Raw genomic sequence first — 17746 nt, 5'->3', positions numbered from 1 at the left:
ATGCCTGGATCACTTCTTGGTTCTTTGTTTTATTACACTTAAAGAGAAAGATGTCCTGGAAAATTTATTAAAATGGGCCGGAGAGTTAGAATGGAGGCGTTTACCTTTCATGCAGAAGGACGGTGGTTTGAATCCCGGCATCCTAAATGTTACCCCGAGCCTGCCAGGAGCGATTTCTGATCATGGAGCCAGGAGTAACCTCCCAACACTGTCGGGTGTGACCCAACCCCCTCCCCCCAAATTATTAAAAGTCAAGCATTAAGAAAGAATAATCGTATTTATTTATTTATTTTGTTTTGGGACACACCCAGAAATGCTCAAGTGTTATTTCTGGCTTTACTCTAAGGAATCACTTTTAGTGGTACTCAGGGTACCATATGGAATGAAGGGAATCAAATTCCAGTTGACCACATTCAAAGCAAATGCCTTCCTTACCTGCCGTGCTTTCACTCCAACCTCAAGAGTACATAATTTAATGTTAAGTGATTCTTTTTCGTCAGGGAGTGTTACTTATTGCTTTACCTTTTTTAATATATTGTTTACATTTTGTAAGGCAACTGACTGAGGAGTGTGTCAGATGGCTGATGTAAGACAAGTCTCATTCTTTGATTCGATGTTTTTAATGTTCCCTTATTTTCATGTTGTTGATGACTACCGATTGCATCTCTACTGAGTGTGGTACTTAGTGGGGGTTCATATCTGATTGTGAGTCTTGAAGTCTTGACCATATTGATGGTACAAAATCACAAAGTTTTAGCTACCTGGCTTCCACACTTCTTCTCTTTAACTATTGGCTTTTTTGGTTTGCACACATTCTGGCTGTAGGTGCAACCCAGGGGTTGGGGTTTTACTGCTGGCCAGAATACACCTGGCTGTGGTGGCAAGAGATGGCACATTTTGTTGTAATCCTCGAGATTCTGGGAGCACAAAATCTTAGACTTTCAGCTTTACTCTTAGGGGTTGGAAGTTTTTATGTCCTGAAACCATCAATGGTCAAATTGCTGACTTTAGTGTTTATATATCACTAAGTATCAGGGAAGCACCGACAGATTTTTGTACTTTATCAGAATCCCCACCCTTGCTCCCGTTTTCTGTGTTTTATATTGGAATTTCCAATAAAAACTTGGATCTATTATTGAATTTCTTCTACCATGTTTGTAATGGGTAATCAGTTTTGCTTTCCAAGCCCTGCTGACTTGAAAGTTCCACACGTTGACTCTTCAACTAGTTCTGTCAGCTTAAACTTGTCCCACATATGCACAGCTTATACTTGTCAAATACTTCAAAAGGGTATTTTCCCCCATTCAAAGATCTTGATTTAGTAGCTCTAAACTCTCTACCCTCAACCGGTAAAGTTCTTGGCCTTTTAGTTACGGAGTTTTGCCAGGCTCCATCTCCTGCACTGCAAACTGACAAATGCTCCTCTGGCTCATTTATAATATATAATATTTTGGCTCCCTTTTAACTCTTCATATATTTAAATTTTATCTTCAGTTCTTAGTTATCAGTGAGTATGTTAGTATGGAGTCAGTATATAAAGACAAACTGATTATTATCCTGTGAAATTTAGCATATCTGCAATCTAAAGTACTTCACTATTTACTAAACAAAGCCTTTTAGTTTGCATATATTTTTTCTCTCTCTCATCCCTGAAACCTATGCCTATTTTCCTAGTTTGCAAGGTGGATGTTTATATTGTTTCACAACCTTAAATTTGAGTAATTCTAACTTCTCTTTTGTTCATTATTTTTTCTTTTTTCTCTCAGTGGTTTGGAAAAATGTGATTAATTATAATTTATTTCAAAACAAAAGTCTGATTTTTTTTCTTGTCAAGCTCACAGTAATTATGTTTCCCTAACAAACTGAAGACAGCAGTAACTATCTTCTTATTCCTTTACTTCACTGCTTTTATTCTTATTCTTTACTCTCTACAGAAATGTCTGAACATAATTTATCTTCCTATAATATATTTTTTCAAAGAGGAAATACATTAATCATACAAAATATTCATGTGCTAGTTTATACAAATTTTCTAGTTGTATTCTTATGTTGTATATGATGAATATTTAAATATTACAAAAATATATCATCATCTCCCAAGGAAAAGTAAATCCACTCATTCACTCAAGTGTTAATTTAATTTTTAGAAATGTAATCTTAACTGAAGTTTATTTCTTAGTTATATGAAATCTAATAAAGGTTTAACAGATGATAGAGCCTCCCTCTCTGTGGTAATTATGAAACCACTATGGATCTCAAGAGTTTTAACTGATTTGGCATAAGAATGATTGCATGTGAGGATTTTATTATTTTATTTTTTTTTATTTTTTTTTAGTTTTGGGAATATATCTGGTGATGCTTGTGGTTTACTCCTGCTCTGTGCTCAGTGATCACTCCTAGCAGAGTTCAGAGAACCATAGAGTGCCGGTGATAAAACAAGTCAGTATCATGTAAGGCAAGAGCCCTTTGTGGTCCAATCTAGGGTTAGATTTTTAATTTAGCTTAGTAATGGGTCAAAAAAAAAAAAGAAATAAAAGGTCTTATTAAATTGTCCATTACATGAGAAGCTATCAGTATTTTTTTTTCATAGAAAGGAGAGAAGGGGCACAGGAGCAATAGTACAGTAGGTAGGGCACTTGCCTTGCATGAGACTGTCCCAAATTTGATCCAGAGCATCTAACATGGTTCTCCTAGCACCAGCAGGAATGACATCTGACAGGCTCAGACCCAGGAGAAACTCCTGAGCACCACTGGGTATAGCCCCCAAATTGCAAGCAAACTAACTCAATGCCCCTGTCTTCTTATTTGATTAGCTTGTTTGCAAAGGACTAGGTTGGCCACTTTGCAATATCCATCTCATCGATCTTAAACAATTACATCACCATATTCATTTAAAACTCTTTCTCTTATCCACTGCTGGTGGGAATATCGTCTAGTCCAACCTCTATGGAAAGTGATATGGAAATTCCTCCAAAAACTGGAAATTGAGCTCCCATTTGACCCAGCTATTCTACTCCTAGGGATATACCCTAGGAACACAAGAATACAATACAAAAACCCCTTCCTCACACCTATATTTATTGCAGCACTATTCACAATAGCCAGGCTCTGGAAACAACCAAGATGCCCTTCAACAGACGAATGGCTAAAGAAACTGTGGTACATATACACAATGGAATATTATGCAGTCATCAGGAGAGATGAAGTCATGAAATTTTCCTATATATGGATGTACATGGAATCTATCATGCTGAGTGAAATAAGTCAGAGGGAGAAAGAGAGAGACGCAGAATAGTCTCACTCATCTATGGGTTTAAGAAAAATAAAAGTCATTTTTGCAACAACCCTTAGAGACAATGAGAGGAGGCTGGAACTTCCATCTCACTTCATGAAGCTCACCACAAAGAGTGGTGAGTGCAGTTATAGAAATAACTACACTGAGAACTACCACAATCATGTGAATGAATGAGGGAACTGGAAAGCCTGTCTAGAGTACAGGTGGGGGTGGGGTGGGATGGAGGAAGATTTGGGACATTGGTGGTGGGAATGTTGCACTGGTGAAGGGGAGGGTGTTCTTTACATGACTGAAACCTAATCACAATCATATTTGTAATCAAGATGTTTAAATAAAGAAAAAATGAGCATAGGAAAAAAAAACAACCTCATTCTCTCTATATATGTATGTATATATATTACGCCTCCCTTAAATTCCTTAACACTTGGGTTATAGACCCAATATTTCCTTCTAACTTTTACTTTTTAGAAGAAAGAATATATCTCCTCAGTGGATTTGGCAATTCTTTCTGTCTTTCAATCATCTACATACTCTTGGCATCAGAGTTATTAATTACCTACTTAATTATGTTTCAAAGATTACATTATAGAATGTATAATTTTCTAAAATGTATTAATTTGAAAATTATTTTTAATTTAGATATTTGTATCCACATGGCTTGTCTAGCTAGAAAAGCAGAAGACTATTAATAATTCAATCCTAAAAATAGGATTTAAAACTCTCTGTTAGGATTGAATTATTCAATATGGTTTTGACAATGATCAGACTCAAAGGATATTTGATGTTTCACAAATAACCTCAACAAATACTTTCAATATAAAGCAAGACACCTATTTGGGTTTAATGTGATAGAGTTAATTTGGTTAATATAATATTCATTCAGTGAATTTATTCTGAGAATAACATAGTTTTCAATAAATCATGAAACAAACTCATGTGGGATAAATATATCTATAAAATTAGAGTTCATGAAGTACCTTTTCTTTCTCCAAATATCTTCTTAGGAAAAACATTCTTTTGGGTGGAAGTGGTGGCACAGGGGGTAAGGTGTCTGCCTTGCCTACGCTAGCCTAGGATGGACTGCAGTTTCGATCCTCTGGTGTCCCATATGGTCCCCAAAGCCAGGGGCGATTTCTGAGTGCATAGCCAGGAGTAGCCCCTGAGCATCACTGGTGTGCCCCCCCCCCAAAAAAAACATTATTTTAAAGATTCCTCTATACTATCACCAGAGTATTTTGCTAAATATAAAAATGTAAAACTTGATTTTCTTCATAGACTTTTTAGTTGCTTTATATGATAAAGGGACTGTATATTTCTCTTAACCTGTCTCCTGACTATCCATGTCTTAAATGTTATAATGCAATTATACAGAATGATTGTGAAAACAGTATGTTGCATCTGTTACTGTTCATACTTATCTTTTGAATCTGTATTTCCTTTTTGTCTTTCACTGCATAGGTGTGCCTATCTAAATTTTCTCTCAGCCCCTTTTATGGTAGGCTGGATGATATTTTCCATGGTTTTTTTTTTTTTTACTATACAATGCATCATATAGTTCTAAATTACTTTCTATTGAATTTTACAATATTTTGCTCTAAAAATAGAAATCGAAGTGCTATGATTTTTATTACTGCTTATGATAAGACTTCATGCATATTACATTCACACTATACCCTTCACTGTACCTATAATATTCCCTGCATAGGACAATTCCCTCCACCACTGCCTCAGGCTCGTTTGCCAACCAACTCTCTGCCCACCCTGGTTAAGTTTAGTTCTGTAAAGCAGTTATAAGATTATATTTAGACTATTCATTATTATAGGGTGACAAAGAAATAGTAATTTATTGTATCTTGTCCAATGTAATAGTTGCAATAACATTGGTATTCAATATTATATATTACTGAAGTTATAAAAACAAATGATATCACAGGACATGAAAATGCAGGCAAATGTTTTCAGAACTATGTACATATAAATAAAATCCATATATAAATAATGCAAAATCAAATGTCTATTATTTAGCATTAATTAGAAGTCATTATTTAGATTCAATTTCAATGAAGATAATTTACAAAATATTTCGGTATCAGGTTCCTTTGGGGAAAAATTGCACGAGGTTTGAAACTATAAAATAATTTGCTTTCTAATCAGCATTAAAATTAGTACTATGATCTAGACTTTTATTTTACAAGTCAGAAAAAATAAGTCAATATCTGTAATACTTAATAGGCAGAGAGGAAGATGCTTGATATCACTGGCTCTTTAGAAAGAAGCAGGCAGTATTCACACACATATTACATATGACATATGCTTATAGTAATTCACTTATTTTCAAATGTTGCCATTTGACAATAGCTATCATCTTCATCATCATAGCTCACAATGTGTAGTGGTAATAAATTAGCTCAAGTACCCACCTCACACATAAAATTTATTTATCATAAATTCCAAGTGTTGAACTCACAGCCACAGTTTTCCAGGGGGCATGAATGCAGAAACAGGAGAACAAAGGGAATCTATACATGGAATATTCTAATTTAATATACTTGATGTGGAATTCATATACTTTATACCACTCAGCCACTAGCTAGAGTTAGTAAAATGAATTAAGGAAACATAGAAAAATATGGGAAATTAATGAGCTTATTACTGAAATTTTTTAGTTACAATATAAGACTTCTGGAGCAACATCCTATGTTCTGGTGGGTTGTTTTGTATTGTACAGATGCTTAATATCTCACGTTCTTATGGTATATTCAAAACACAATTTCTGATAATGTTTTAAGATGTAGTTGTACCTTAGTGAATGATTCATAAGTTGACAATGCATTACAGCAAACATACCAAACATAACAGTTTAACTTAATCTACTTTAAATTTGTCAGTAGACTTTCAGTAGGACAAAATAATCTAACTTGAAAACATATTTATAAAAATATTAAATATTTTGGGGCCAGAGAGATAGCATGCAGGTAAGGCATTTGCCTTTCATGCAGAAGGTCATTGGTTCGAGTCCTGGCATCCCACATGGTCCCCTGAGCCTGCCAGGAGCAATTTCTGAGCGTGGAGCCAGGAGTAACCCGTGAGCACTGCAGGGTGTGACACCCCCCCAGAAAAAATCAAAAAAATTAAATATTTTATTGAATACTGCTGAAATTAAAAATAAACTGTCAATTCAAAATAAGTAGTAAAATTTTACTTAAATTAAAACAAGTCAAATCATTGTAAGTGATGAATGGCTCTACATAGAAACAATACGTAATTTCTCAGGGCAGATACCCTTTTACCAATAATCCAACACTAAAATATTTAATTTTATTTGCTTAAAATTTAAATCCCACAATCAGGGGCCAGCGAGATGGCGCTAGAGGTAAGGTGTCTGCCTTGCAAGCGCTAGCCAAGGAAGGACCGTGGTTCGATCCTGGCATCCCATATGGTCCCCCCAAGCCCGAGGCAATTTCTGAGCGCTTAGCCAGCAAAAACCCCTGAGCATCAAACGGGTGTGGCCCAAAAACCAAAAAAAAAAAAAAAATCACACAATCAAATATTTTGGAAGAATTAGAATAAATATGAACACTTTTAATTAGTAATTTGGTTAGATTATATAGTTGGTTAGAACTTCAAATTTTATTTTAGATTAGATATTAAAATGGATTGCATAAAATGAATATGTGCTTTTTAATTGTTGATTTTTTATTTGTAAATCACAGCTTTTTGGTGTAAGATTTTTATTGTTTATTTGTACTGCTCTATTTTGTTCTGTTTCTAATCAACCAAAATGTCCTTTTCTAAAGTTTAAACTTACTTACCTTTTTAGCTCTTACCTTATTCAGCTCTCTCTTTACTGTGCTATATTTGGTTTTGTGTGGGAGTTGTTACTTTTGATAGTTTGTTCATTATCTAGTTTATAATTATTGTTTTGTGTTTTCCTGTTCAGGTTGACTTTGTGGGGTATGGTTTCTATATTATGTTTTTCTATTTACATAAAAATGTATTTACATAGCCTATGTTGGGCTTCTTAAGATTCCCCTGTATTTCCATAACTCTTCCTGACCATTTCTTATTTTGTTATTCTTGTATCTAAAAGTGTTATAAATTATATAAATTAAGTATATATATCAAAATTAATTTATCCAAATACCATTTGTTGAAATTTTCTTTGTTCCACTTCATCCACTTAGTCTCTCTGTCCAAAGTTAATTGTCTTTTAGTCCTGACAAATTTTTTAGATTATAAACACAGATTAATATTTATAGACTCAAAGCTTAAGAAATATATTTTTTCTTCTGACTTCACTGTTTTTTTTTTTTTATATCATAGATATCATACAAGCTCTAGTCCAGAGACATAGCCCTTGTGTTCTACTTCTTTTGGGGGGAGGGGTTTGGGCCACACCCGTTTGACGCTCAGGGGTTACTCCTGGCTAAGAGCTCAGAAATTGCCTCGGGCTTGGGGGGACCATATGGGACGCCGGGGGATCGAACCGCGGTCTTTCCTTGGCTAGTGCTTGCAAGGCAGACACCTTACCTCTAGCACCACCTCACTGGCCCCGTGTTCTACTTCTTGAATACTTCATTTTCGTCCAAGACTTTGACTATGTACTTTATAATTTTCATCAAATACCTTTTTATATAGATCTATACTCGATAGAGTAAAACAACTGACTACCATCTGTGAACCATATTGCCTAATTATTTCAGACAAAAAATTAATTACAAATGAGCATAGACTATGTATGTAATAAAATAGTATGTATTTCTATTAGAAAATGCAAATTAACCAAAATATACACCCTATTTGAGTGATTCAATATTAATATCTTATACAATATTAGTATCTTATACAATATTAATTATGTATCCAAACCTAGAAAGTATATTCTTAATATTGTATAAGATATTAATATATATATATATATATTATTTGGGACACACAAAACAATACTCAGGAGTTATTCCTGACTCTTCACTTTGGAATTACTCCTGCAAGACTCAAGGACTTTATGGGATCTGGGGTACCAAACTCTTAGTCCACTACAAGGCAAATACTTAATCTGCTGTCCTGTCATTTAGGCCTCGGAATTTTCATTTGTCTTTTGGTATTTGTAGAACTTACTGGATGAAAAGTCAAAATCTACCTCAATGTGTTTCTAGCTGATTTATTCCTTCTCTTATTCTGATAAATTTAGGCTGTTGTTGTGAGACATTTTTTGTGTTTTAGAATATCTCCTACAAATAAAGCGTTCTACAGACAGGGATAAAAATTCTGAATTCTCTCGAGTCCAGGAATACAATACTAAGTGTCCTTATTTAATATAGAAAAACAGATTGGTAATATTTGATCTGATTTTTGACACATGAACAATGCTACATATATATTTAAAGCTAATTTTTACATTTAATAATTAAAATTTATAGAAATAAGATCACCTCTATATTTTTAATCTTTTTTTTTATATTTTAATTTTTATTTTGACCAAAGTGCATTACAAATCTTTCACTGCATCATTCATGGTACATAGTGACAATGAATGAGGGGCATTCCCACCACCAGTGCTGTCCTCCCTCCACCCCTATTCTCAGTATGCATCCCATATCTCCCTCCTCTAACCCCCAGAATGCTAGTGCAACTGGTCTCCACTTTACAGCTTGTTGTAGATTGAGCATCTATTCCACCATCATTGGAGATAAAAATAATAAGAAAAAAGGGAGAAAAAAATTTGGTGACAAATACCAAAAAAAAAAAAAAAGAAAAAGAAAAAAGAGAGAAAAAAGAAAAGAAAAGAAAAATGGAAGAAAAAAGAAAAAAAATAGACCCGGCAAATAAAAATAAAAATAAATCTCTAAATAATAACCACAAGATGAAAAAGAAAGAGATAAGTGGAAGAAAAAAGAGAAGGAAAATAAAGTCAAAAACTAACAAATCAAAACAAAAGAAAAAGTATGGGTGCTGGAGGGGTAGGGTTTGGCTCCCCCCCCCCTTTTTTCTTGCATAGGCACAGTAAGCATTGGGGAAGAAAGGGATTTCCCGTGGCCTAAGAGATTCAGGGTATCTCCATCCTTGAAGCATACCATCATGGGATCAACCCCTGGCTCCATATATACTCATTACTCCATCCCAAAGGCTTTTTTGTGATGCCAGGGAAGTTTCCTCTTGGTTGTGTGTGAGAAAAGCAAGCCGCTGTAGCTAGTGATCTTGGTATTTGTGCGGGTTATAGGTCAGGGTCTAGGATAGAGTCTCTAGGTTCTAGAGGTTCCTATTGATCGTTGTTGTTGTGTTCATTCTTCTGTATCACTTGCTCCCTGTTTTCGTTCAGTCCCAAAGTCGAAGCCTAGGATATTATGGATCCAAAGGTTCTGCTCAATCTCTGTTGTCCAAGTTGGACCTCTGCAATAAGATATCTTGTTGTTGTTGTTTTATGTGTCCTAGGCTACAACCTAGGGTAGGGTTTTCCTTTTTAGTCCCAAGGTAGGTTCTGTTCAGTCACGTTTGTCAAAGTCAGTTTTCTGTTGTTGGTGCTCTTATTTTCACAGTTCAAAAGACGATATCTCTTCTGATTTCCATTTAGTGTTAGGTGATGTGATAGGACAGCCTGGTCTTAGGTCAAGTTTTCCTTTCCTCATTGTCTGACACAAGTTGGTGTCAGAGTAGTGTTATAAATCTCCCAATGGAGCTTAGTTCCTGGTGGTGTTGCCCGGAGCTGTATCATTTCTACGTGGGGGATCTGGGGTTTCAGATTGGACTAACACTGTCCAATCTCCTGGGGACTGGTTGTATCCACATGACACATGTTCAGGATGGGAGGCACCCTTCTGCTATAAAAAGTGAGTTCTTATCCTTAGAAGATAAGATCTTGTTTCTATGTCTATGATTTCCCCCCTTTTTTTACTATGCCCATACAAAAACGTATGGTGTCATACTGTGTTGCTGGTGCTATTCTGGTAAGGATGACAGGCTGCACACACAGTCTCTGTCGTCTGGTTTTCTTCTGAGCTTTTATCCCAGTCAAGGCTTTTTGTACCAAGCAGCACCAAAAATGGTAGGGATAGAGAAAAAATGTATATATTAAAATAGAACAAATAAATAAAACTGTGTTAAAAAGAAAAAGTATTCGAATAAAACAAGTGGTAGAGGAGGCTACTTGTATATTTAGGAATACACATCTTAGGATGTATTGTTATACAGGTATTGAGCTTCCATAGGCAATATAAGACTACCAATTAAGTCTTTTGATATATTCTTGTGGGGAGTAAAAGCCAAGGTACTTTTTGATTCACAGGCCTTGGAACTGAGTTTGAGAGATGCTTTGCTGCATTACGAGACCATATAGTTTCTCTGAGCTGGGAGTTTTGCTGAGGCCGATTACTGTATTGTGCAACAATCCACTATTTGGTGGGGGTGAGAGGGGCAATCAAGCATGAGTCAGCAGGCATGCTGGTTATAGTTCTTTGTCGAGGCATGAGAAGGGGGACCCAGAGGGTGTCTTTCACTGAGGAGCTGGAAGGTGGTCTGTTGGGGCAGGAGGTCAATCTTAGTGCCTACCGAGTTAGGAACTGAGGGTAAAGAGGGTTAAATTAGGGGAAGATAACGGATCAGGATTGGGAGATGAGGGGATAGAAGAGACACAGGGGTAGAGGAGAGGTAATACATGACAGGGACTATATACTATATATATACACACACACAATATATATATGTATACATATATATATGTATACATATATATATTGTTTGTGATTTCGGCTTGGAGTCAGTAAGGAAAGTCATGCCCATAAAGACTGACTTTAAAGATCTATTTGAGTGTTATCATACAAATCTTTGGTATTTCATTTCCTTTTCTAGGAACCGTTAAGAATAAAGAAAATTTTTAGATAATGCTTAACATGTATATTTATTGTGTGGGCGCATTTGTGCCTGCACGGTTATGAAAATGAGTATTAGTAAGAAAAGACACCGCTGCAGGGCTTCCAGTATGAATACGGGAGGAGTTTCCCTCCTCCCCATCCCCCAAGAGCCCAGTTGCCAGACCTGGCACTGAAGACCAGTTTGGCATGGGGGGAATCTCGGTCAGTCCTGGAGGCCTTTGGCCAGCTGTCTGTCCAGATTCCCAGCCATGCCAGTAGAAGAGGAGCAGTAATTCTGGCATGTGGGATCTTCTGGGCACCTCTACATTTTAATGCAAAACTTAAGAAATTTCTGTGCCTCCACTCCCTTTTTATAGTCTTACTGTAATCACATAAAAAGTTTTAGTGCCCAGGAAGAATTTCAAATTTCTACTTGGTTTCTACCTCTCATTCATGCCTTGATTTCCTTAATAATGACCCCTATGGATAGCCCTTCTCCATTACACCAATTAGTTCCCATCATAAGCTATGTCTAAAAGAGACATTCATCACAAATAGTCACTGTTCCCTTCTTTCCACTGCTATGAGAAATGTTATGGATGTAGGTTACACCTTTTTGTTTGTGGTTCTCAGGCTTTAGCAATTAATCATTCCTGGTGAGGCTTAGGAAACCATAGGGTTGCTAGGAATCACATTTTATTTTAAATTTTGGGCTAAGCCATGAGGTGCCTGGAAATGACTTGTGGCTCTGTACTCAGGATCACTCCTAGTGATCATATGTGGTATTGTAGATCAAAACCAGGTTGATCTCATGCAAGATGTATGCCCTTTCATACTGTTCTAGCAGTCTGCACACCTCCAACTTGTATTTAAAAGTGTCTATTAAAGTATGAAAAGTGCTTGGTGACTTGCATCTGACACAAGTGTAACCAATGGAAAGGATTATTAACTATGCACTGAAGAAGTCTGGCAATCTACCCTTTACATAAGTGATGCATTTTGCTATTATTAGTATTAGTCATATTCATATAAGATTCCCTAGTGTGATACAATAAAAAGGGTATTACCTTTCATGGTTTCTATATTTTGCAATGTAAAAAGAACAACTATAATTATGAAAAGCATTAAAGAAACTTAAGTCCAAGGTTATTTTTTACTAAAAATATGACCAATACTCAAAATAATCAAGGTCACGCACTAATAAGACTTAGAAGTTATTACTAATTTACACAGTACATTATATATAGTATTCTGGAATGGACTTTGAACAGAACAAGGACACTAGCATAAAAGTACAGCAAAGAAGACGTGGTTAAAATACAAAATATTTTTAATGTGTTATTATTGTACCAGAATGAAATGTTGCATGCTTTTATATAACAGTAAGAAGGATATTGTATGAGTCACCTTGCAAACTCCACCATATTTAAACATAATGCAAATATAAAAGTTTTCTTAACAAAATAAGTTTTGTATATAATTCAAAAATATTATATGAATGCACCCTCACTAGTCTCTCCTGGACTTGTTTTTAAGATGTAGACATAATATTTACAGAGAAGTAATAATTCTGATCTTAAAGGGAAACTACTACTTTGGTATGGTCTCTCTTAAAAAGAATAATAATTTTCTGGAAGAACTTTACCACATGTCCATTGCTTCAATCAGAATTTAAACTTAAAGCCAATGGAATGTTTGGATGGTGAAAATTTCTGATGTGATAAGCCTAGGTAACTTGATTTGTATCATTAAAACTCCTTTAAACTTTAAGTTAGATATTCACTAGAAGCAGGCTGTCTTAAATTATACAGTTCAATATTTGAAGCTGTCAGTCCTTCTTATAAAAAAGAGCTTGATGATGAATATTCAATTGAAAACATGATAAAAAGACTCTCTAAGGCAAGAATGCATGAATAAATTTTTATAATATATCCTCTAACCTATAGCACTACAATTGGGGAAAGCCATAAAGTTTCTATATAAAATCTAATACTACTCAATGATACCAACAAAAATGTGAAATTTGGCTTGTTCTATGGTCCTGAAAGGGAGAAAATCGTGATGATATAAAATTTTCTACTTCTTTTCCTTTCAAGAGCTTGTTTGCACTTTAAGGAAAAACAGTTTGTGTTAAACTGAGTATTTCATTGCAATTCGTTGGAAGAAAGGAGACTCAGTTTATTCACCCTCAATATCTATTTACTAAAATAATAAATGTTATATCCGTTTGACTTTGTTTTCCTTTAAAAGCAATCATTCTGTGTTTGGTCTCTTCCCCAGATTGCAAAAGCAGATTAATGCCTCACTTCTCTGTACTAGTAATTGAATGACTGATGGCAAACATCAAGGAAATATTGATTTCTCAATCTTTCTAATAAATACTTGCTTTCTCACCAAATTTAAGTAAATTGCTATATAGGCTATTATAACTTCTATATAGGCAATTAATAAAATATGTTTCTTAAAAATGAATTGATGAAGACCATGTAGGTATTCATTGATAAACTAATTTTGACCTTAGACATATTTTGTCATTACTCTCATATTCCCTTCATTTCATGTTCAGTATAAACAAACCTTGCAGTATCTACTTCATCGTGTATATTAATAAATACATGGTTTTTTCCCTAATGCCATTTATATTAAGAATTTGAATATTCAGGAAAAGATAGAACTATTTAATACTTAGTCACAAATGTTTTTAATAAGTTGAGAACTAGATGTCATTTTGAGTAAGAGTATCATAAAAATATTTACTAGCCACAAGAGTTGCATGCATAGTCCAACTTCTGGTAAAATATAATATGATACAGTTCTTAAATAAAAAAATAAAGGAAGTTTAATAGAGTAAAATTTCATATAAAATAATTCCAAATTATTGCATTTTAAACATAGAGTTGTGTGTGCAGACTTTTGACAAAAAGGAGGGATCTGTTTTGAACTTCATAATAAAGTTTTCTACTTTTCATCTCCAAGTCCTTCATCTTTTAAGAGACACTTGAGCATGATAATATATATATAATAAATGTAGCTTGCATATGCACAGTTATTAAAAGTCTTAAAATATTATGGTAATTATTTTACATGAAATAACATCACTAATGGCGTGTGTTTAGAATAGTATAATATAATAAGTTTTTATTTTTATTACATGTATTTATTTAATTATTTGGTTTTGAGGCCATATCAGGTGGCATCCAGGGGTTATTCCTTGCTCTGCACTCAGATATCACTCCCCAGCAGGCTCAGGGGACACTATGGGATGCCAGGGTTTGAGCCCGGGTCGGCTGCATGGAAGGCAAATGCCCTTCTGGCTATGCTATTGCTCTGGCCCCTAATATGGCTTTTAGATGAAAGTATTTACTAAAGACTCAAGCCCAGTTTTACAGTTCCATTTTAGGAATTAAAAAAAAGGTAAACTGAATATCTTTAATCTTTATTGCTGACTTCATACGGAATGTAAAATGAATCAAGCCCTTCTTTAAAGCTGTTTGTTCTACATAGACATATATCACAGGCATTACTTAAAATTATGTAGAGTATAGTTTGTATATAAGCATAGGAATCTGCTTTTTCTCCAATTCTATTTATGACAGTTGCTACAGTTTTTAGTGGCTTTATGTATAATTTTTGGAGACTTTGACCTAACTGCTTTTGACTATTTTTCTCTGAGAAATTGGCCCAGAGATCCTTTTTATGAATATAAGAAATAAAAAATACGTGTTTAAATGTATTCTTCTCTATAAGTAAGAGTGATGGATATGAATAAAGACTAGTAGATAGGTAAGTTAGATATTGATGGGATACTCATAAGAAAAATAACACATAAAATGCCATAAAATACCAATGTGTCAAAAACAAATTAAAAATCACTGTGTTTAAGATACTTAGCATTATTAAAATGCATATTATCTCAATCATAAAAATACATTTAGATACAACAAAGGAATCTTCTTCAAGTAAATGTTAAAACAGGTTAGTGTCACAACAAAAATATTTTAGGGGAAAGTGCTTGCCTAATATTCAACTGAGCAGGTTTGATAGTTGGCACACTATATTATCCCCAGATCCCTGTTGAGAGTCTTCTCTGAGCCAAAAGGAAGACCGAAGCACTGCTGAGTTTGGTCCCTAAACCAAAAATCAAGCAAAAAATAAACAAAAAAACCAACAGGATAAAAGTACAAATTGAGTATGAGTTACAAACTTAAACTGTGTCATAAAGAACAAACCAGGTGACTTGGGCATGGGTATGCTTTTATAGAAGTTAAAGTATTTACTGGTGGCAACTACCCCTATAAATCATTAGTCTATTAGTGTAATCCAGGGTGACACCTAAACAAAATATAATAAACAAATCCTACAATATTTTTCTTTATTTTTATCTTTATTTAAGCACCTTGATTGCAAACATGATTGTAGTTAGGTTTCTGTCAAAAACAAAACAAAACAAAACAAAAAACAACACACACACACACCCCTTCACCAGTGCAACATTCTCATTACCAGTGTCCCCAAACTCCTTTCCAGCCTCAGCCTGTACTTGAGACAGGCATTCTACTTTCCTCACTCATTGATATAGTCACCATTCTTGTCAGCATAGTTATTTCTTTAACTGCATTCACCACACTTTGTGGTGAGCTTCATATCATGAGCCAGTCCATCCAACCCTCACCTCTGTTATTCTGAGCATTATTACAATAATGTCTTTTATTTTTTCTTAAAACCCATAGATAAGTGAGACTATTCTGTTCCTATGTCTCTCCCTCTGACTTATTTTACTCAGCATAACAGATTTCATGTATATTCATGTATAGGAAAATTTCATTACTTCATTTCTTTTGATGGCTGCATAATATTTTGTTATGTATATGGACCAGTTTCATTAGCCATTCATCTGTTGAAGGACATCTTGGTTGTTTCCAGAGCCTGGCTATTGTAAATAGTGCTGCAATAAATATAGGTGTGAGGAAAGCATTTTTATATTGTGTTTTTGTGTTCCTAAGGTATATTCATAGCTGGCATCCCATGTGGTCCTCTGAGCCAGGAGTGATTCAGAATGCATACCAGGAGTAACACCCTAGCATCACCGGGGTGGCCCATAAAACAAACAAACAAAAAAAAGCATTAAACAAAAAACCCTAAAAAATCAAAACACACACACACACACCACCACCACCACCACCACCACCACCACCACCACCAACAACAACAACAACAACAACAAAACTAGAAAAACCAAAAAAAAACTAGTCTTATGGCTGTCTGTTTCTATGTAGAATAGCTAATTAACATCTCTGTTTTGAGGAATATCAAGTAGATTTGATCTCAATTCTTCCTAACATAGACTTCAGTTCATATTCTAAATGTTTATTCTCAATGGGGCAGCTGAGAAAGCGATGTGCTATTTTATTCTGAAGATATTGCAGCTTGTTTACTCATGCTCTTGCTAACTCACCATTGACAACACATTGACTCAGTCACTCTTAGCCAGAGCTGTTGGTAATAAGGGAACTATTTTATTTCAACTGCACTTTTTGAGTGAAAGGGCATAATTTGAATTCTTGACAGGTTATAGTATTTATGAATATTCTTTATAGTAAGAAATTCAAGGTTAATGACTTCAAAGACCCTAACATTTTATGATTCTCCAAATGCAATGCAACTTAGTTTAAAGGACAAGATTGTTTAAATTAGTCTAGAATCTGAGTTTCAAATTTTACATTATGAACTATATGACTATAATCAAGCTACTTAAATCTCCAAGCTTCCATTTCTCTTTGATAAGATAATTACACTTACCTTAAAATTAAAATATAAGATATAAATGATTATGTATATAAAGTACCTAAACATAATATCTACCAGATTAGTCCAATGTAAATATTCAATATCTTAACTTATTGTCATCCTATTTCTCTAAACTGGTAAAAAGAATGTGTGGAGTAAAAGATATTTAGCTGTTTATTTTTTATTATATTATTTTTAAATGCACAAACAACCAGGGAAAAGAAATTGCATAATTAGAACGAATATTACATTTTAAGAATGATTACATCATATATTTATACAACTGTTAGAATCTTATTAAGCTGGTGCTTTTTATGGTACTCTCCTTAAGTTCTCTGCTATGCAAGTGCCAAATATGCTATCTTGTGAGTCTCAAAACAACCTCATACACATTTACAAAGTACACAATGTTTATTTTCAACCCACCATCTTCCTTGAGTCTCCTCTTTCCCATGAGGCAACCAAAACAATAACTGTATTTCATAGTGCTTCCAGCTTTACTGTCCTTCATAAAAATACATAAACCATATTTTTCTATTATCTTTTTTCTATGAAAAGTTTTACTCTGTATAACACTTATGCAGTATTATTTTAGATAGTTAATAAAATAGTTAATATCTTTAGTTAATTTTAACTAAAGATAGTTAATAATTCATATGAAGTATAATGAATAAGCACCATCTTAACTGCAGTATTATTGTGTATACATTTTAGCAGATATTTTAGAAAATCTGTTCTAACCAACACAGGAGAATCTATACAACAGAGGTGTCTTTATTGATAGGACTACAGATGTAAAGACAATAAAGGCAATGCT

The sequence above is a fragment of the Suncus etruscus genome, chromosome 1 (assembly GCF_024139225.1).
Source record: "Suncus etruscus isolate mSunEtr1 chromosome 1, mSunEtr1.pri.cur, whole genome shotgun sequence".
In the NCBI taxonomy this organism is placed as follows: Eukaryota; Metazoa; Chordata; class Mammalia; order Eulipotyphla; family Soricidae; genus Suncus; species Suncus etruscus.
The sequence above is the reverse complement of the archived record's forward strand: the minus strand, read 5'-3'. Positions refer to the sequence as shown.